The 22,566-nt window shown below is 38.8% G+C and overlaps 1 long non-coding RNA gene across 2 annotated transcripts in view; it reads left to right on the plus strand.

Moving 5' to 3' along the window:
* Positions 1-16,338, plus strand: part of LOC117197629 (uncharacterized) — a 28,858-nt gene extending 12,520 nt beyond the window's left edge. For both annotated transcript variants that reach the window (XR_004478349.2, XR_004478350.2), the window contains one exon: positions 16,011-16,338. This is a non-coding gene — a long non-coding RNA (uncharacterized LOC117197629). The remainder of the gene's footprint in view (positions 1-16,010) is intronic.
* Positions 16,339-22,566: the final 6,228 nt, after the last annotated feature.

Genomic DNA, 22,566 nt, shown 5'->3' on the forward strand with positions numbered 1-22,566 from the left:
TGGCTCGATTTGTTTTGCTCAAGTGTGAAGAATAATTAAGATCATTCTAAGTCAAATGAAGTGTTGAAACACATTGTCAGAGGACCTCAGCACTGTAAATGTCTTGTTACCTCTGACACGTTGTAATGGGGTGTGTAGCTGCTCTGTTCATTTCCACTGAAATGCCCTTTTCCTTCCACACCACCTCTCCCTCCCTGTGTGTCAGGAACTCCCCGCCCCCCGCCACAAAACACATACACATCTGTGATCCAGTTGTCATAAAAATGCATCAGGTTGATGAGAAAGAGACTGGTGCTTTGATGGTGCTCAGCAAAGCCATGAAGCATTTTCTGTGACTCATCCATGAGCAAAGGTGAGGGGCAGCAGCTGTTGAGAGAAGACTCACCTCCAAAGCAGCAAGACAAATAGCAAATGTGTCTCCTCCACCCAGGTAGTGTGCATCCTCCTTCACATGATGACAGGTGGCCTGTTGATCTGGCTGAGCTATCTTCCCCTTCCTCCTCTCTAAGAGTATCTGTGTGGTCCTAAACAACGAACGTGACCCTCTCCACACAGCTGAAACCAATTGATTCTGATTTGAAAATAGCTCTCCTAAAATATATATGAGCTAAGAGTTAATGAGCACTCCCTACTTGTCAGGAACTGTGCTAATTCCTTACATACACTGTCTAAGTTTGTCTTAACAATGACGCCTTCAGAAGGTTACTATTGTCTCATTTTATATTTGAGAAACTTGAAGCTTAAAAAGAGACTTTAATGTATCCCAAATCATACAGCTTTTGACTGGTAAAACTGAAACTCAAATCTATATCTCTGTGACCCCATGGGCCAAGTTCATAACCTCTATCCTGCCTGATCCTATACTGTCTGTCCCCATAGTCTATGTATTTCCCGATACCCCACTGGTCAGTTTATATATACATGGATTGTGTGTTCTATATGTCAAAATATTTCCCTGACTTATTTCCCTCACTTCTGTGGCTTCCCCACCCTCAGGGACAGATCTTTTTCCAGGCCTCAGCACTTCCTGTCTGCCCCAACCTGCTCTTGTCAACCAGACCACATCTAGTCAAACCCCAAGGTTTGACACCTCCATTTACCAAAAAGACATGCTTGAGATTTAAAAAAGTACAGTGCATAAGAAATTACACACAGAATACTGTGGGCCACTGCCCATAAGAATGACTAGTAATGCTTACTTTTGTGTAGCACTTTAGAGAGGCAAACCAATTTAACATAATACCTCATTTAATTTGAATGAATAGTTCAAGGTTCAAATAGCAAAATGATTCTCTGCAAGAGAACAGTCTGTTTACAAACTGGCACTTGAGACATTCTCCAATCAAGGAGGTAAATATTTGCACCAACAATAAAGTACATTAAAAATATATTTAAAAGTAATAAGTAGGCTTTTTCTTTTTTTAATTCAGTTTATTTTTATTCATTGACTGATTACATAGAGACATACAAATTCAAATATGCAGTAAGAACAATTGGCAAATTCATTAAACCTGATGATGTTTCTACTTCTCTTTCCCAAAAGTAACCAATTTTGAGAAAATAGCAACCTTGATTACTGCCAGTTGTTAGCTGCAAATACATTTGCACTTTCTCAAACATGGCATGTTTGCATCTCACAAGTCTTCTGTTTTATAACCTGTAGCAAATCTCCATTAACTTTTTCTGAACAGAATAATTAGAAAAGGCAGTGATTTAGCAAATAAACAAATAGTTACCTTTGGTTAAAAGTACTCTTTTAGACCCAGTTTGGAGATGTGCTGTTATTCTTTCCCATAGTGGACATTAACATCCAAATAACCTTCAGCTACATCATCGGTAAACTATTTATTCGGATGTTTATCTGTGTCAACATTAATGTGCATCCAAATGTCCTCTGTTAAATCCCAGAGCAGCCTGTCTTGGCCTCTTATAAGTAGTGTCAGGTTGGCAGTCAATCGGTTGCCTCCACTCCCAGCATCTCTTAGCATCCTTTCTGTTTTACTTGGCTGGTTTCAAAGGATTCATCTGTGGAATTATTTCTAATGCCTCTTCTTACCACCTGGAAGCTTTGTTGGGAGTCCCTAAGACCACCCTCAAATTCAATGATTGCACTCCCTGAAATTTTTCTTTGATCAATGCAATGTGAGGGGAAGTGACATGTGCCACTTCCGATAGATGTTTCAAGAGCTACTATGTTATTTGCTGTGCATTATACCCTCTGCTGTGGTGGTCATAGAAGCATCTTTTAAAATGTAGAACCCATCATCCCAGTACACTGATGAGCAGAGTTTCCTCCCAAGCCATGTTGGATATATGGCCCAAACACAAAATAAACCTTTGTTGTTGTAAATGACTAAGATTTGGGGCTGTTTGTTGCTACAACATAACATAAAATTTAACCTATCCTCATTGATATATCTCTTCACCCATAATGGTCAAACAACCATCTTAATTCAACCTTGTTATCCATTCTCACCCCAACCCTCTGAAACCCAGCAGGATCCTGCCAAAAATTTTAAAAGTTTATAGTTGGTTTTTATCCCCACTAAATAGTTTTGAGTCCTCTGTACTAACGGGCTAAAGTCCTCAAGAGCTGCCTCATGTATCAATCTACCAAACTCCCATTCTCACATTCTTTTCAGATTTATTGGTGTCCCATTCCTCACCCCAAAACAGTGATTCTTAGGATGCAAGAGCCTTGACTTGTACCCTATCCAGTTGGCCCTCATTGCTGCCAGTCCTATTGTTTGAATTTCCTAGGTTGCCACAAAAAAGCACCATAGACTAGGCAGCTTAAATAACAGCAATCTATTGTCTCAGTTCTGGAAGTCTGAAGTCCAATATCAAGGTGTTGGCAGGATTCCTTCTAAAAGTTCCTTCTAAAGACTGTGAGGGAGAATCTGCTCTCTTAGCTTCTGGTGAGTTGCTGGTAATCTTTAGATTCCTTGGCTTGAGGAAGTATCACTTCATTTCTGCCTGCACGTTCACATCACGTTCTCCCAGTATGCTTGCCTTTGGGTCCAAATTTCCCCCTTTTATAAGGACACCAGTCATATTGGATACTCTGCTCCAGTATGACTCATCCTCACTGATTCCATATTCAGTAACCTTATTTACATAGTCATATTCTGAGGTAAAGAGGGTTAGGACTTCAACATATGAATTTGGGGGGATACTATTCAACCCATACTACTGATTCTTTCCTAGATCCATTGGGAACACATTTTCCTGAAAGACCCATCTCTGTATCTGATAATCCTGTCATTGCAACCCTCCACTTCCAAAGTCATACCTTTAGCCTGTTCCCAGGTTTATATTCCTCCTTGGATCTTATACCTTGTTGAAACTAGATTATTTTAGAATTTAAAACAAAGTAAAATGCTTTTTATCATAGAATTGATTTGTTTACTCAACAAACGTTTATTTTAGTGTCTACTTTTATCCATTGGGAGTTGAATGCATTCCCTGTTCCCTAGGATTTCACAATTTAAATAGGGAGCAAACCCATTTATATACAATTAAGAGAAAGAATCTTTCCACAGTTAATATTATGTAACCCTCAACAACCCCTGGAGAAGGTCATTATTTTCACTATTTTATTTTATTTATTTATTTTAAAATATGTATTTGGCTGTGCTGGGTCTTAGTTGTGAGATCTTTTTTGACATGGGAGGGATCTTTGTTGCAGTATGTGGAATCTTTAGTTGTGGCATGTGGGATCTAGTTTCCTGACCAGGAGTCGAACACAGGCCCCATGCACTGGAAGTGTGTGGTTTTAACCACTGGTCTACCAGGGATGTTCCTATTTTCACTATTTTTTAAATGTGGAAAGGGAGGTCCCAGTAAAAAGTTCTCAGATGTCATTATGATCCAAAGAATCAGAAGGCACAAAAGAAAGAGTTGGAAAGCTGGACCTTACACCAGATGGGGAAAATGGAGGAAAAAACCTTAGTACCAAAACTATTTTCAGAAATGCAATCCCCAGTTATAGCACTGTTTTTATTGAAAAAAAGAATCCACCTTAAGACACTGGTGATATTGTGATAATTTCCAGAAACACAGCATGGTCTGTACTTGCAATCATTTTTTCTACATATTCTGCTAATGCCACTGAAAGAAAAATCTCCCCATAAAATCTCTTATTTTTTATGATAGAAGTAAATCTACTGGACAATTTTTACTTTGTATGGTGTTATGAACTGAAATATGTCCCTGCTCCCAAATTTACATTTTGAAGTTCTAACCTCCAATATCTCAGAATGTCACTATATTTGGAGGCAGGGTCTTGACAGAGGTAATTAAGTGAAAATTAGGTTATTAGGGTGGGACTTAATCCAATATGCCTGGTCTCCTTATAAAAAGAGGGAATCTGGACACAGAGACACAGAGAGATAAGGTGATATGAAGACACAGAGAGAAGATGGCCACCTACAAACCAAGGAGAGGGACCTGTAACAGATCCTTTCCTCATGGTTCTCAGAAGAAACCAATCCTGGTGACACCTTGAGAGCAGACTTCCAGCCTCCAGAACTGTAAGGAAATAAATTTAAGCCAGCCATTCTATACTACTATGTTATAGCAGCCCTAGCAAGCAAATTCATGTGGTTAATTACTTTTAATTAAAAAAAAAATAGTAATAGATCAGGATTTAAAGGCAATGCAACCCCCTTCTTCTTTTTTCATTTTAAGAAAATTTCCACTAGTAAGGTCACTAGTTTGTATATCTACACTATAGCAAAAATATTATAGACGTGTCATATTGTGATTTATAATAAATGTATATTTTGTCTTCTTCCAGTTCTTGGAACCCTTGGAATTTCCTAAGTGATGAGAGCCAAAAAGTGTCTTTTTTTATGTTAATGAAGTGATTTTTGGAAAACCCCTAGGTTACCTAAGGATGGGGGTTGGTTGCCACGGGAACCAACCCCCTGACTAGAGGGTTGGCATTTTCAACCCCACTCCCAACTTCTGGGGAGCAGAGAGGAGCTGGAGATTCAGTTCAAGCACCAATGGCCAATGATTTAATCAATCATGCCTATGGAATTCAGCCTCTATAAAAACCCAAAAAGATTGGGCTGCGAGACCTTCCAGGTTGGTGAACCACAACGCATCAACGTGCTGCCATGCTGGCCCCCAAATTCTGCAACTTCATGCCACAGGGTCAGAAATTCCTGTGTTCAGGACCTCACCATATGTATCTCTTCACCTGGTTTATATCCTTTAATATCCTTTGTAATAAACTGATAATCTGGCAAGTAAACTGGTGTCCTGAGTTTAGTGAGTCACTCTAGAAAATTAATCAAACCCAAAGAGGGGTTCTTGGGAATTTCTGATTTATAGCCAGTCAGTCAGAAGCACAGGTAACAACCTGGACTTTCAATTGACATCTGAAGTAGGGGGTAGGAGGTAGCAGTCCCATGAGACTGAGCCCTTAACCTGTGGGATCTGATGTGAACTCTAGGTAGATAGCTTCAAAACTGAGTTGAATTGTAGGACACCCAGGTGGTGTTGAAGAATTATTTGGTGTGGAGAAAGAGCCCACACATAGAAGCTGGTGTCAGATAGGTTTAAATGTTGTTGATACATTTGACACACACCCCAAGGATAGTAGAATGATTCCTAAAGAGTTAATTTGTTGCTTATTAGTAGGAAGAAGGTTAATTTGTGCTACAGCACAATAGCAATAGGAAGACAAGTTCACAGGGAGAACAAAAAAAAATAGGTGAGAGAATACAAAAAAAGAAAGAAATCTGAGGAGCTATGAGGAAAGGAAGAAATTACCTAGAAGGCAAAGAAACTTAAAAGGCCAGGAACACAAGATGGAGTCCATTATTCCAATAAAGGGCCTTAGCCTCTCCATGACATGAGCTAAAATAATCTTAGAGACTGGAAATACTCTGACATCCAGTTTGTCTTCCAATCTTGTGGAATTTTAATTAAAACCATTATGGGGGTGATTGTTAATCTTAGTTTAGGTGATGTTTACATGTTAGCAACACAAAACCACAAGAACACAAAGTCGGTTATCATAGAATTGTGGTTAAAGATATACAGTTGACAGATAATCTGGGTTTGAATCCTAACTCCATAGCTTCCTAACTATGTGGCCTTGACCACATTGTTTAACCTCCTTCCCTATGGCTCAGTTTCCTCATCTGAAAAATAGAGTAATAATATTACCTCATTCCTAGGGTTAAGATCAAATGAGATAGCAAAATGTAAAGTCCTGAGATCATTGCCTGGAATATAGTGAGAACTGTATAAATGTTCTTTGTGTTGTTGCTGTTTTTTGTTTTTTTTTTTTGTTTTTAACTTAATTTTTTTAATGTCTTTATTGGAGTATAATTGCTTTACAATGTTGTGTTAGTTTCTGCTGTATAACAAAGTGAATCAGCTATATGTATACATATATCTCCATATCCCCTCCCTCTTGCATCTCCCTCCCACCCTCCCTATCCCACCCCTCTAGGTGGTCACAAAGCACCAAGCTGATCTCCCTATATGATGCAGCTGCTTCCCACTAGCTATTTTACATTTGGTAGTGTATATATGTCAATGCTACTCTGTCACTTCATCCCTGCTTACCCTTCTCCCTCCCCATGTCCTCAGGTCCATTCTCTACGTCTGCGTCTTTTTTCCTGTTCTTCCCCTAGGTTCATCAGAACCTTTTTTTTTTTTTTTTTTTTTTTTTTTTAGATTCCATATATATGTGTTAGCATAGGTTAATTGTTTTTTTCTTTCTGGCTTACTTCACTCTGTATGACAGACTCTAGGTCCATCTACAAATAACTCAATTTCGTTTCTTTTTATGGCTGAATAATATTCCATTGTATAAATGTACCACATCTTCTTTATCCATTCATCTTTTGATGGACATCTACATTGCTTCTATGTCTTGGCTATTGTAAATAGTGCTGCTATGAACACTGGGGTGCATGTATATTTTTGAGTTACGGTTTTCTCTGGATATATGCCCAGGAGTGCAATTGATGGATCATATGGTAGCTCTATTTTTAGTTTTTTTAAGGAACCTCCATACTGTTCTCCATAGTGGCCATACCAATTTACATTCCCACCAACAGTGCAGGAAGGCTCCCTTTTCTCCACACCAGAAATGCAGATTAAAACTACAGTGAGGTATCACCTCACACCAGTCACAATGGCCTTCATCAAAAAATTATACAAACAATAAATGCTTCCTTTCTTTCTAACAGGTAGGGAAATATATCTTCTTCTCCTGTCCTGTGGGGATGGTTTTTGTGTGTGATGCCCCAGTGTGGTTATTTGGTCACCCAAGGTCAGGGTTCTTTCAGTTCTCTCTACCCCAGGATGCCTGGATATTCCCTAGAAGGGTGAATACAAAGTAAGTTCAAGAACAGCTCACATTGCTCCTAGAAACATGGCCACCCTTCCTCTCACTGTGATTGCTGACTAGGGTCCTCCTGCCTGACTCCCTCACAAATGGGGATTTCCCATTCTGAGGTGCTTTGTTTCTTCCTGAAGTTGGATTCTTTTACATAATTCCCCAAATCCATTAAACTTGTGTATATGTGCCTAAGCCTTTATTAATGTCAGGGCTTGAGTTGTTTTTACCAGTGAGGTTCCCGTGTTCCAGCCAAATTGGATTTCAAGGATGTGCATCAGTGGAGTGTCTCCAACAGCACGTGTGGACATAACTGACCTCAGCTGTGACCTACCTGGATACCTGCAACCTTATTGAGTACTTTCACATCTAGAGCATTGCTAAAAAGGAGTGTACAATTCTGTGTCTGATATGGGATCAAAACCTAGTTTTGCACTGGGTCTCTGCTTATTCCTATTCCACTGTATCAATGAGAAAAGGAATCTCTGATGCTATGGGCTCCTTTATCTCTGAACTACCTCTCCCTGCATTATGTTCTGGGGTAAGGAATCCTGGAAGAATCATCATAACTTCCATCTTTCGAAGCTCCGGCTGGTTTACTGTCTTGAATTAGACTGTTTTTTTTGTTTGTTTGTTTTTTGCTTTGTTAACTTTCTCTCCAAGGACCACAGGAGACAGGCACTGGGAAAGACAGCACTGGAAACTTCTTGGGGGCATCACAGCACCCAGTCATGCTTTGTTTTCTTTTTTTTAATTCAAGCATTCTTTTCTCTGATTCTGATTCACATGGGTGCTCTATTTGTTATTTTAAGCTACAAATATAAGCTCTTCCAGAATAAAGATACTTACTATATGTGACTCACAAATAAATGAATAACTCTGACACCCATTGGCAGAAGCTTTGGGGTCAATAAACATAGAGACCTTGCTTCCTAGCTCCAGAGTTGACTATAATATTCTGTGAGAAGAATTGCAGCATATACTTTCACTTATAATTATGTGAAATTTAGTGTTCACCAATTCTTTTGTGTTCCAAAATTCCCTGTGGTCTAACTTGAGGCAGTTTATCTGAGTCAGCAACATCTTATAAATAAGCTAAAACTCTGTATTAACTAAGTGAGAATCACAGTCATAAGAGTAGAGTTGGAAAGGACATTTAGGGGTTGTTTTTATGGTAGCTTTAATGATTATACAATTCATTTTTAGAGACTGACCTCCTTGGTGGTGTTACCATCACCTTCTTTCTTGTAATTCAGAAGCTAATTCTTAGCATTTCCCGAAGTCACATTAATTTTTATTTTGGTCCCATCTTTATTGCAAAAGTCCTCTTATATCACAAATGGATCAGACCACCCCTTGGTTCAAAATCCAACCTCCATGTCCATCCTGTGTCTATTGATTTCCAGTGATCTCAAGCTAATTTTGTCCTCTCATAGCAGTGTTTCTTGACCTTTCTTTATTAGTGGTGCTCAATCTTAGGGTTTACCTTTCATTTTCCTAGGTTAGAAAGGAAAAGGACCGAATTCTTTGATGTATTGTTTAGGAAAATGCTAGTCACTGTAACAATAAACTCCAAAATTACAGTAACTTACAATAAAATTGTATTTCTCACTCTCCTAAGTCTTATGCAATTCTCTACCACATGGTGATTCAGGACCCACCTTGTGGCTCCTTTTTCCTTTAGGGTCTCAGCACTCTCTTACTCTCTTGCTATATCTGGCAAATGGTGAAAGAGAGGCTGGAGAAGGCACATTTGCTTCTTAGCTGCCTTGATGCAAAAGCAATATATGTTATTCCTACACACATTCCACTGGTGAGAGCTTTTCATAAGGCCCACCAGGATGCAAGGGGATCTGGGAATGTCATTACTGGCTGGATACCTGTTCCCCAATGATAACTCTACAGTATGGAAAAAGAAGCACAATTTTTTTTATTGTGGTAGAATATACATAACATAAAAGTTATCATTTTAAACAGTTTTACAGTTCAGTGGAATTAATTCCATCCACATTGTGGTATAACCATCACCACCACCCATCTTCAGAACTTGTTTCATCTTCCTAAATTGCTCTGTACCCATCAAACAATAATTTCCCATTTCCTCCCAACCTCAGACCCTGGAAATCATGATTTTACTTTCTGTCTTTATGAATTTGGCTACTCTAGGTACTGCATACAAGTGGAATCATACAAATATTTGTCCTTTTGTGCCTGGCTTATTTCACTTAGCATAATGTTTTCAAGGTTCATACATGTTGTAGCATGTGTCAGAATTTCATTCCTTTTTAAGGCTGAATAACATTCCATTTTGTGTATACACATTTTGTTCATTCATTCATCTGTCAAAGGACGCTTGGGTTGCTTTCACCTTTTGATTATTGTGATTAATGATACTATAAACATGGGTAGACAAATATCTCCTGGAGTCCTTACTTTCAATTTTTTTTGAGTACATAGCCAGAAGTCCTGGATCATATGGTAAATCTATTTTTAATTTTTGAGGAACTATCACACTGTTTTCCATAGTGGCTACAATTTTTTACACTGGGGGAGCACATTATTGATGTGATTAATGTGTAACTTTTTTTCTTTCTCCTAATCTCCTCATATATACAACATCACCATATCTTATTTTTCCTCCATTCATTTCCCTCAGATATTTAATTTGTGAAAGTTAGCTACTCATGAATTAGTGGATTATCCAGTCTAACCACATCAAATGGGGACATGGAGGTTTAGGAGGAGGATCTCAAGTGCTCAGAGGTTGAGAGTTCCTTGGTTGGGGAAAAGATTCTCAACAGAACAGCCTTCAGCTCCACCACTATTATACTAGGGAATGCTGCCCCTAGTTAATTAGCACTGGGTCTCTAGGGAAAAAAATAGTTATTGGTCAACAACTCAGAGTCTAAACCATACCTCTTAAACCTCCCCACTTTAAAGTTTTAATTAGTATTGTTTCTCCTGTTTGAATAGTTTTCAAATTCACATCTCATTTTGTTTCTTATTATTTCAGACCAGTCATGCCGATTTAAACAATTAATGAAGAGTAAGAGTTGACACCTATAAGCAATGCCATTTCACAATCCCCGGGAATGTTGGAGTCAGGAAAATAATGGTGCCCTCAGTCACAATCAATACTGGTTTCTCTTTATTCTACCCTGTCCCTTAAGTTCACACTGTCCTGTGGGGGAGTTGAAAGCTCTTTTGTCCACAGGATCAGCCAGAGGCAAGACCACCCTGGTCTTCCAGTTATCAGTTGGAGCAGACTTTTGATTCTGGCGCTGATGCTACTACTTACCATTACCTAAGGAGGTGATCACTTCCCCTCTGGGAATCAGCTTTTTCACTTGCAAGTTGAAAGAGGTAAATTAGACTGGGAATTGAATTAGATTATCTTGCAGGCTTCTCCAAACTCCAAAAAGTCTATGACCCACTGCTTTCCTTGGCAATTTGTGGTTCTGTGTAATGTCTTCCATACCTTTTATCAAAGCTAAGGAGACATTAACCAGCAGGAACACATTTTTCCTCACCCACCGATTTATTTGTGATCAAAATGTTTGAGGATTATTGTGTTCTTACATGGCAATACACAATCAAACACCAGATGCTCAGCATTCAAAATGAAAAAGGCAGCTGAACAATTTGATCTCTTCCATCTGATAAACTCTGATAACTAAGAGGCTGATACAGATCCCTCGACCGTGGCTCAGCCTGGGCTGCCCTCTCACAGGCTGCCTTGGCACCATGCAGGGAGCCATCTCTGAAGTTGTGCAAGCAGTTGGTGAGCTGCTTGCACACCGTTGCAGCAGCATTTGAGGTGTGGAAGTCTGAGTAGTGAGGACAGGAGTGACAGCAGTTTTGTTTACTTAGCTACAAACTGCAGGCACTGAAGCAGGAGCAACAAAAGCTCAAAGAACAAGAACAAAGAGAAACAGATGGTTCCAGAGAGGCCTGTGAGACAGTATCAGATGTTTCCTCTAATGCTTTTAAGTGGAATTATACAAATCAGATTGAAACTGTTTTATAGAAGCCCCCAAATGACAATATGTTTACAAAGAAGAGGAATGTCATAAAATCATTGCCATCTATATGGAAAAAAGGTATATATTTCTTATGCCACAAAAGTGCAGCTATGTTTCTTGACACTTTTAGCAAGTGTAATTTGTATATGAGTAAACACTATATATTGTTAACCTCATCTTTAGGACTCTGTCCAGGAGTTAGAAAATGGGTGTCCTCTGATGTGATAAACAGCCACATGAAAAATTACCCCATTTTTGTCTTCCTCTCCCTCACTTCTTTCAGGTCCTCTACTCTCCAGGGTGTCCAGCGCTTCATAGGGTGCTTAAGGTCCTCTAACAACAAAAACATTTCCTATAATGATTCACACTAGTATTTTACTGACTTCCTGCTTTCCACCTGCAGGAGCTCTTGCATTTTAAATGAGAATGTTGTTTATAGGAACAATGCCTAAACAATAGAGATAGGTCTCAAATCATAGCATTTCAGGTATAAAGTCACCTGTCTTATTTATGTTTGAGGGCAGAGGAAGCCGACCGTCACATCACTTATACTATTTTAGTAGAATAGGTGACTATTCTACTTAAAATTCAGGCATCTTATACTGTACACATAGCATTATCTTTTCTATTAACTTCATTATTACTATGAGCTGGGTTCAAGACTAAATTAGGCTGATATAAATCTCAGCTGGTGGTTGACTATAGTGCATACTTTGTAGATTCATCCCCTAATGAGTGAGATCTGGTGTGATTTGTCTGGAAATATGACTTTGTGCACTTCTTCCATTAGCCTTCATTTTCCTACTCATCAGATTTGGCAGATAATTTTGCAGTCTGCTTTAATCACTTTAGGGTGAGCTCTCAGCACTGAGCAATGCCTTTATGCCTTAACAGCTGCAGGATTCCATGGCCCACAGAGATACATGTGAGGGAAATCTGACTCGGTTTATTTGAAAAATAACATTTCTGATATACAAAATTGATGTAACTCTACTCACACCAGGAACCAGAGGCAAAATTAATGACAAATTGCCTCTCAGCTTTTATTTCTATTTGCCTATGCCTGAATATTCAGAGACATTTAACAATTGTTTTGAGCTGAATAGATCAGGGGGAGGTTGAGGATGCCCTGTACTTTTCAAGGGGATAAGAAAATCTGGTTTGGAAGAGTAGTGACAGGACTTTTGCCAGATGAATTACCTCTGGGTCTGAGGCTGGGGTGTGAGGTACCAGAAGGGGTAAGATGAAGATGGGGAAGTTAGAATTGCCTTGGGGATTAACTTTCCCTGTGAGCTGTGCCTTCAGCCAGCTGGCACCAGCCCTGAGCCATGTGAATAAGAGTCAGATCCTTAGTCACTCTGTGCATCAATTTTCTTTCTTTTTTTTTCTTTTCTACTATAGTTTATTAGAAGGTATTGAATATAGTTGCCTGTGCTATATAGTAAGACCTTGTTTATTTTATATACAGACTTGTCTTTCTCTGTCTCTTTGTCTTTTTCTATCTGACTTCCTTCACTTAGTATGATAATCTCTAGGTCCATCCATGTTGCTGCAAATGGCATTGTTTCATTCTTTTTTGTGGCTGAATAGTATTCCATTGTGTATATATATGCCACATCTTCTGTATCTATTCATTTTGGGTGGACATTTAGGTTGCTTCTGTGTCTTGGCTATTGTAAATAGTGCTGCTGTGAATATTGGGTTTCATGTATCTTTTTGAACTAGACTTTTCTCTGGATGTATACCCAGGGATGGGATTGATGGATCATATGGTAACTGTACTTTTAGTTTTTTAAGGAACCTCCATACTGTTCTCCATAGTGGCTGCACCAATTTACATTCCCACCAACAGTGTGGAGGGTTCCCTTTTCTCCACACCCTCTCCAGCATTTATTATTGGTAGAATTTTTGATGATGGCCATGCTGACTGGTGTGAGGTGATACCTCTCTGTAGTTTTGATTTGCATTTCTCTAATAATTAGCAATGTTGAGCATCTTTTCATGTGCTTATTGGCCACTTGTATGTCTTTTTTGGAGAAATGCCTATTTAGGTCTTCTGCCTATTTTTTGATTGGGTTGTTTGTTTTTTTTATTATTGAGTTATATGATGTTTGTATATTTTGGAAATTAAGTCCCTGCTGGTTGCATCATTTGCAAATATTTCCTCTCAGTTTTTTAAGTTATCTTTTCATTTTGTTTAGGGTTTCCTTTGCTGTGCAAAAGCTTGTAAGTTTGATTAGGTCCTATGTGTTTATTTTTGCTTTTCTGTCTTTTGCCTTGGGAGACTGACCTAAGAAAACATTGATATATGATTTATGTCATAGAATGTTTTGCCTATATTCTCTTCTAGGAGTTTTATGGGGTCATGTCTTATATTTAAGTCTTTAAGCCATTTTGAATTATTTTTGTGTAGAGTGTGAGGGAGTGTTCTAACTTCATTGATTTACATGTGGCTGTCCAGCTTGCCTAATACCACTTGCTGAAGAGACTGTCTTCTCTCCATTGTATACTCTTGCCTCCTTTGTCAAAGATTAATTGACCATAGGTGTGTGGGTTTATTTCTGGGCTCTCTATTCTGTTTCATTTATCCTCTCCATCTGTCAGTTTTTGTGCCAATACCACACTCTTGATTACTGTAGTTTTGTAGTATTGTCTGAAGTATGGGAGTGTTATGCCTCCAGCTTAGTTCTTTTTCCTCAGGATTGCTTTGGCAATTCTGGTTGTTTTATGGTTCCATATACATTTTAGGCTTATTTGTTCTAGTTCTGTGATAAATGTCATGGGTAATTTGACAGAAATCATATTAAATCTCTAGATTGCTTTGGGTAGTATGGAAAATTTAACAATATTAATTCTTCCAATCTAAGAGCATGGGGCTATCTTTCCATCTCTTCTTAAATCTTCTTCAATTTCCTTTATCAATGTTTTATAGTTCTCAGCATATAAGTCTTTCACCTCCTTGGTCAGGTATATTCCTAAGTATTTTATTCTTTTTGATGTAATAGTAAATGGAATTGTTTCCTTAATTTCTCTTTCTGATAGTTCATTGTTAGTGTATAGAAATGCAACAAATTATTGTATATTAATTTTATATCCTCAAATTTAGTGAATTAATTGATGAGCTCTAGTAGTTTTCTGGTGGTGTCTTTAGGATTTTCTACATACAATATCATGTCATTTGCAAACAGTGACAGTTTTACTTCTTCCTTTCCAATTTGTATTCCTTTTGTTTCCTTTTCTTGTCTGATTGCTGTAGCTAGGACTTCCAATACGATGTTGAATGAAAGTGGTGAGAGTGGGAATCCTTGTCTTGTTCCTGATCTAGAGAAAATGCTTTCAGCTTTTCATTATTGAGTATGATGTTAGTTGTGGGTTTGTCATATATGACCTTTATTATGTTGAGTATGTTCCCCCTATTCTCACTTTTTGGAGAGTTTTTATCATGAATGGATGATGAATTTTGTCAAAAGCTTTTTTTGCCTTTATTGAGAAGAACTTATGGTTTTTATTCTTCAGTTTGTTAATGTGGTTTATCATATTGATTGATTTATGGATATTGAAAAATCCTTGCATCCCTGGGATAAATCACACTTGATCATGATCCTTTTTATGCATTACTGGATTCTCTTTGCTGATATTTTATGGGGATTTTTACATCTATGCTCATCAGTGATATTGGCCCGTAATTTTCCTTTTTTCATGGTATCACTGCCTGGTTTTGGTGTCAGGGTGATGCTGCCCTTGCAGAATGAGTTCAGGAACATTTTTCCTCTGCAATATTTTGGAAGAATAGGTGTTAACTCTTCTATAAATATTTGGTAGAATTCACCTGTGAAGCCATCTGGTAATGGACTTTTGTTTATTGGGAGTTTTAAAAAAAATATCAATTCAATTTCTTTCCTGGTAATTGGTCTCTTCATATTTGCTATTTCTTCCTGGTTCAATCTTGGGAGGTTGTATATTTCTAGGAATTTGTCCATTTCTTCTAGGTTGTGCATTTTATTGACATATAGTTGTTTGTAGCAGTCTCATGGAATACCTTTTTCTATTCCCTCACTTTCAATCTGTGTGTGTTTTTAGATCTGAAATGAGTCTCTTGTAGGCAGCATATTTGCAGGTCTTGTTTTTGTATCCATTCATATGCCTCAGTTTTCTTATCCTAAAAGGGGACTTTCTCTTAAGATTAATGTTAAAGAGAAAAATAAGGATTCAGAACTCCCCAGAATGTGTCACTTTTGTATGAGGATTATTTTGTGCTAAAGGCAATTGAGACCCTGTGGGTTCAAGAGAAACTGCTGCCCTACCCTTAACTACTTAGGATAATTTAAATTGGTGATTTTTCCCTGAACAGACTTATTACTGGAGATAAGTTTTATCTAAGTGGCCCCATCTATATGGCAGGGCAGACATCTAAGTACCAAATATCTGCTCTTCTTATCATCCTATGAATGACCCTCCTGTCCTTGGAAGCCCCAGGCCCCTATCTCATTCCTTAGCTTGGATAGCTTATATTCCTAATTTTATCTTTCTGTTTCTGAACCTCTCATGTATGTGGTGTTTTGGTATATATGAAATTAAATTTGATTTTCTTCTGTTAATATGTCTTATGTTGATTTAATTCTTAGACCAACCAGGAGAACCTGCAAGGGTAGAGGAAATTCTTCCTGACAGAAGCACTCATTCCATGAGTGTGAAATTTCAGCACACTGGACACCAGAGACAAGGAGTTGTTGACATTATTTCTATCTCTGTCTATAAATCCTCTTCCTTCTTTTCCAGTTTGTGTCCTTTTCAGTCAAATTTATATCCTGAGTTATCTTTAAGCTGGGATTAGCATAACTCACTGTTCTTTGAAATACTCACTAAATAATAGACACTCTGGAGCATCTCTTGATGTTTAATAGATGTCAAATACTGGTAATATGCTGTTATTAAAAATGTTAGTTTCCTGAAGTGACCCAGAGTTGACTTGTTTTTCCTTCTGTACAGAGAAATCTATTCTGTACAATGGCACCCTAGAATGATGTGGAGTGGTGAATAATTTAATAACTGTAAAAAAGCATTTTGCTCTTCAACAAAGCATATAAAAATGGAATAACCTTTTAGTTCAAAATAAACTTTATCTTATTATTAATTTTTCCCATTTGTTCTTACACTTTCAAAAGTCAGAAAGAAAAGTGAAATTCTCTTGACCATTGTGTAAAAACCAGAGTTTATTAAAAAAAAAATCTATCCTATCTACCTACCTATATCCAGTTTGCTCCACAGAACAATAGCTGGCTTTACCTAGAGTTGAGCTCTGAATTTTACTCATGGCTATGTTAAGGACATATGATAATCTGTTCTTATCAGGTATTAACATTGGAGTGACACCTGGTGAAAAATTGCTATAATTGATTATCTGAACTGCTGAAAAGAAAATCACAGTCCCCTAGTGGCATCACTCATGCTAGAAGCCCATGATACCAAACCTAGATTTAATACCTGATCTAACTGCAGTTTCAGCCTCTCACAGAAATTTAATCTTAATCTACCAGTCTGGAATTTTCTGGTCAGGCATCAGTAAGGTAGTCTGGCACAGGGACCCACTCCATCCCCAAGAGGAAGAAGAGGCATCAGTATGAGAAAACCCTTGCTCTTCCCTCCCTTCACAAAAGATGTCCTGGTCTAAAAAGAATAATTTCTTTTGTTTTTCTAGTAGCTCCCTTGCCCCACCATTTTTCCTATAAAAGCCTTCCATTTTGTACAACTCCTCTGATCACTGTTCTAGTTGCTAGATAGGATGCTGCCCTATTCATGAATAGTTGAATAAAGCAATTAGATTTTCAAATTTACTTGGCTGAATTTTGGTTTTTAATAGAACCAATTGAAGGTATTTCTACAAGGAAGGGTATTATAAGGTTAAACCTGAAGAATACATATGGCTTTATGATTATTGTGGTAGTATGGAATTCTACATTTAGAACATATATAATAGTTAATTGAAAGATTTAAACTTTGGTTTTTCTCACTCTCTCCAGAAGCAATTTGGAGAACTGAGGAAAGCTCAGAATTCATGTCAGTGAATCTAGATATGAGTCTTGGTATTATGATTTACTCACTGTATAAATGAGAACAGAATAGGTTTTGTCCTCTGTAACTTGAGATAAAATGAGTTTATTCTATCCTTCTTATCTTTCAAGGCTATTGTGATGTTCAAAAAAGATAACATGATATTCTTTGTAAATTGCAAAGGATTTTGCAAATGACAGATTCTATTTATCAATGGTATAAGTGTAAGAAAATAATAGGCTTATGATGGAAATAAAAAAATAAGGAATGAGGGTAAACAAAATGTATTTTTGAGTGGCCACTGTGTAACAGACATTTTAGAATTTTTTAGCACATTTAATTCTCCCTACACTGTAAATGAAATGATAAGCAGTCCCTCAGTTTCCAAATGAGAAAACCAAAGTCAGAGAGTTTATGTAACTTGCTTAAGATGACACAGCTAGTAAGCACTTGAGTTAGTACTTCTTTCATTAAACAATCTGTTTTTCTGGACAGAACATTTTTCCTCTTTCAAACATAGCTCCATGATGGAAAGGCTGATATGCATATTTGTTTACTCATTTGTTTGTTCAATAAATATTTATTCTCCGTTAAAACTAATAAGTCATTGACCTGGTTCCTTCGAGGAAACAAATGAATAAAACACAGTCCTTGTGCATATGGAGTCAAAGTCCACGGTCTCCAGTCAATTCTTGGCTTTCCTTGCTAATGGTAGGATGAAGAATAATTAAAAACACCGGGAAGGGGCTTCCCTGGTGGCGCAGTGGTTGAGTCCTCCTGCCGATGCAGGGGACGCGGGTTCGTGCCCCGGTCCAGGAAGATCCCACATGCCGCGGATCGGCTGGGCCCGTGAGCCATGGCCACTGAGCCTGCGCGTCCGGAGCCTGTGCTCCGCAACGGGAGAGGCCACAACAGTGAGAGGCCCGCGTAGTGCAAAAACAAACAAACAAAAAACCACTGGGAAATAGAAGCTCTGTAAGTGGATTCTTAGAGGAGGATGAAGTTCTTGAATTTGCTTCAGTTTCTAGTCAGTTAAGAGCCAAGCAGAAACCTTTGTTGTTGTCTGGCTGAAAATGGAAAATAAATCGCCATATTCTCTTTGTTTGGTAACTGGAGTATTAAGACTGTAAACAGAGCTGTTGAGAGTGCTGGCTGTGGATTCAGAAAGCTCTGTGTTCAACTCCAAGCTCCACTTACCAATTGTACACTTGGAAATTCACTTCTCTTCTCCAAGCTTCAACTTCATTAAGCATAAAATGTACTTTTAACTGTAAAATAAGAATAAACCCATGCCCCTAAAGTTGTTAAGATGATTAAATGAATGAGTGTGTGTGTGCGGAGCTTTGTGTGTGTGTGTGCATGCACGCCTGTGTCTGCATGGTGTATAATGTATGTTAAGTACTCAGCATGATGCCTGTTGTTTGGTAAGCAGTCCTCAAATGATAGCAATTATAATTATTTTGTCTTTGAGGACACAAATCATTACTCTGAATGTCAGTTTTGATTGCAAAGGGCAGCTGATCCAGATAACCTGCTTAGCACATTGGGCTAAATATAGGAATATTTTAGGTTTATTTATATTGGATTGTTCGCTTTATTATTTTTAATGAAATTCCTGGTAAGAGTTTTCTTTGCTTTGTTTTCATAAGAAGGTGCGACAGAAAGGAAATTGAGGCTAATTAAGGGTTTGAATTACTTGACCTACAGGAAATTCTGTTTTATGGCCTTTGCCTTTAAAATACTCCCTTTTTCCTGACAACTTCATTTTAATTACAGATGTTACACTCATGGAATGCTTACAGTTCATCAGACCATATTCTAAGTGATTTTCATGAATTAATCTATTCTTCTAAAACCTAATGTGGTAGATACAACTCTTGGGCATCTATTTGGCCTGCTTGTAACATGAACCAAAAGAACAACAAATGCTAAATGGGGCTGTTGCTTTAGAAGAGCTGGAGGAGGATCCAATTTACAGATGAGGACGCTGAGGCACAAAAATATTAACTCACCTGTCCAAGCATGTAAGTGGTAAGGCTTAGAATGAACATAACCAGCCTGCCTCCCAAGCCCATATTCACAACACCTCCAGCACAAGCCTCCCATATAGCCAACTAATTCTATATGTTTTCTGGAATACTGAAGTCATGACTTGTTCCAGTAAGGAAACACACAGGCACAGTGATTAGTGAGCCTCACTGGGCCTATGACAAACCAAACATTTTCTTCACTGCATTACAATGAAGGAAGAAGACAACTAGACTGGGAATTAGCGTCCATACACTCTGGCTTAGGGCCTAATACCAGTTTGCTGTGTGACCTAAATAAGTGACTCTCTAATCCTCAGTTTCCTCATCTATAAAATGAGGTATTGGGCAAGATGATCTCAAGGGACTCTCCCAGCTCTAAAAGTCAGTGTTGTTTAAATCTGTGATGCGTAAAATTAAGCAAAATTCCATGTTAGAACTACTGTAGGTTAAGGTGATTATTATAAATGGCCACTGATAAAATAGCTTATCGAAGCAGGAGGGGGAGCCAGGTAATTGTTTTGTTTTGTTTTTCTCCTTCATAGTCTAGCCCAGATCTATTCATTGTTAGCTGTTCTCTTAGAAAGCAAAGAGCTGGGTCCTTGCTCTTTGCGGCATAGAGCAGGCAAGTTTTGATGGTGCTGGAATGAAGGTGGGAGGGCACAGAAGAATGGGGGCTTAGAGAGCTTCCAGGGAGAGATGGCAGGGGCAGGTGCCCAGGGGTTGATGGTGAAAAAAGTGGTGGTTATGCTCTGCTCTTCACCTCTTCTCAGAATATCATTCCTTTGGTGGAGCTTTTCTTTCTCCAATTGACTCCCATGTCTGGGAGCTGACATGTCACTTAAATTGGCCAATCAGAATATTTCCTTGTTTTTTTTTTTTTTTTAAGTATTACTAAGAGGGAGAAGGGGTAACTCCTCTCTGGTGGGGTGTGAGGCACAGGACCTATCAGCAAGCTTATTCTCCAATTTGTGGAGGAAGTGAGTTTCAGAGATTAGTACTGATCATCAGATAGAAGCATATCCTGAAAATGTTAGAATCTCTTGTTCCATTTGTTCCACAAGCCAAGCTCACACATCTATATATTTTTTTTTAATGTAACCATTTCTTGGACTCCCTAGGCTAAAAAAAACCTCTCTCTGTCTAAGCTGGCTTAAGTTGGATTTCTATAACTTGAAAAAAGGAAATAACAAGAACAATTCAATTCACCGATAATTGAATTCAAATCAATTAGACTCTGAATCCAGAATCCATGAGCCAACAAGAAGGATGTAAAATTTTACTGGTTGTTGCATTTTTCTGTTGTAAAGATGCATGGCTTTCATCAGCTTGTCCAAGGGGGGTGTGAATCAAGAAAGGATAAGAACAATTGCCTAAGGGAGTTTACAGGCAGGAGTGAGATAACTTCTGCAGGAGTTCAATAAACAGCCATTGAATGAATTCAGTACACATCAAGTAAGTGCCTGCTGAGCTTCAGATATGGCACTAGGTTCATGAAGGACACAAAATGAATGGCATGGCCTCAAACAGAGCACATTTTGTAGGCGAGACACATGGCTAAAGTGAAACAGAATGGAGTAATTTTTGTAACAGAGGCACACATTGTGGTCCCCTGCGGGAAGCAGGAGCTGATGGCTGATTCTCACTAGGGGATCAGGAAAGCTGAGCAAAGTGCTTTGCACACACGTGAGTCTCCAAAGCTTTGGCACGACATCATTCACCTGCATAGCGTAGTGGCTGGGAACTCAGACCCTGGCATCAGCCCACTGGCTTCAAATCCTCCCCAATCTACTCAGTAGCTGTGAGGCCTTGAACCTGGCATTGATGAGCTTGAATAATAATAGTAGCTACCTCACAGTGTAAAAGGCTGGTTACAACAGTTGGTACAGAGTAAGGAGAACATTGTGGTGGCAGTGGTTTAACTAGGGGAGATGATGGAGCAGAGTCCAGGCTGAGAGGGCTATGGGACAAGGGCAGAGAGGCAGGGAATTATGCGTTATGATCAGGAGCAGCAGTGTGGTTTGCTTAGAACCCAGTGTCCATCAGATGACTTTGGAGAGGCAAATCGGAATGCCCTGGAGGCCAGGATCAGGATCTTGAGAGGAAGTGGGGCCATCAGAATGTCCTATGCAAAGGAATAATATGATTGGAGTTGAGAATTAGGATAAAAGCTGACTGCAGTGTAGAGAAAGGACAGCCTAGGGGAGATATGGTGGGTGACATAGGAGAATAAGGGTAGGGTTGCCCAGTGGATAAGAGCTTAGGCTTTGGAGTCAGACAGACAAGGTTTCAATTCTTGCCTCTCTCCCTATTTATATCACTTTGGAAAACTTACTCCCATTTTCCAAGAGTTATTCTTTAAAATGATGATGGAAATAGTACTTACTTCATGGGATTGTTGTGAGGCATAAATGAGGTAGTGCTTGTTAAAGAGTTAAATTTTTAACTGGCACATAACAAAACATTTCATTTTTAGTTATTATTATTATAATAATCTTGAATAACAATGAAGAGGTATTTCTTCCAAGCCTGGATCTTTCCTGGTCCCCAGCCCACTTTCATTTCAGATCCAACAGATGGGGCTTGTCCAGTAAAGATTCCCCAGACAAAGGCGTCCAGCACTCATACGGTCTAGAATTAGGCCCTGGCATCTCTGAGACAGGCTGAGACCTGGGACCTGGGACCCTTTGCTGTACTGCTTGAACCTGGACAAACATCTCTGAGCAACAGAATACAAAGAAACTATATGGGACTAAAAATAACTGCGTGCATGCACAGTTGGGGCAAATTAATGACAAGATACAAAAGACCAAAACCCAACTGCCGCTTCTGAGGTGTCGGGAGCAAAAGCAGGGTACTGCGCATGATCCCTCCACACGGCACCACCAAGGGGGTGGTGACCACCTCAGCCTCCCCTCTGGCTGGACCCATGGGTCTGCTCCTACCCTCACCCCATGTAAGATACCTGCTCACCCCCCTCAGGAAGCGAGCAAGGGAACCTGTTACATGTTTTCACTCTGTGCAGCACAAGTGCCAATAAAGCCTTGCCTGAATTCCTCGTCTGGCCCCTTATCAATTTCTACCGATTAAAGAGTCCAAGGAC

Source organism: Orcinus orca, chromosome 8 (assembly GCF_937001465.1).
Source record: "Orcinus orca chromosome 8, mOrcOrc1.1, whole genome shotgun sequence".
In the NCBI taxonomy this organism is placed as follows: domain Eukaryota; kingdom Metazoa; phylum Chordata; class Mammalia; order Artiodactyla; family Delphinidae; genus Orcinus; species Orcinus orca.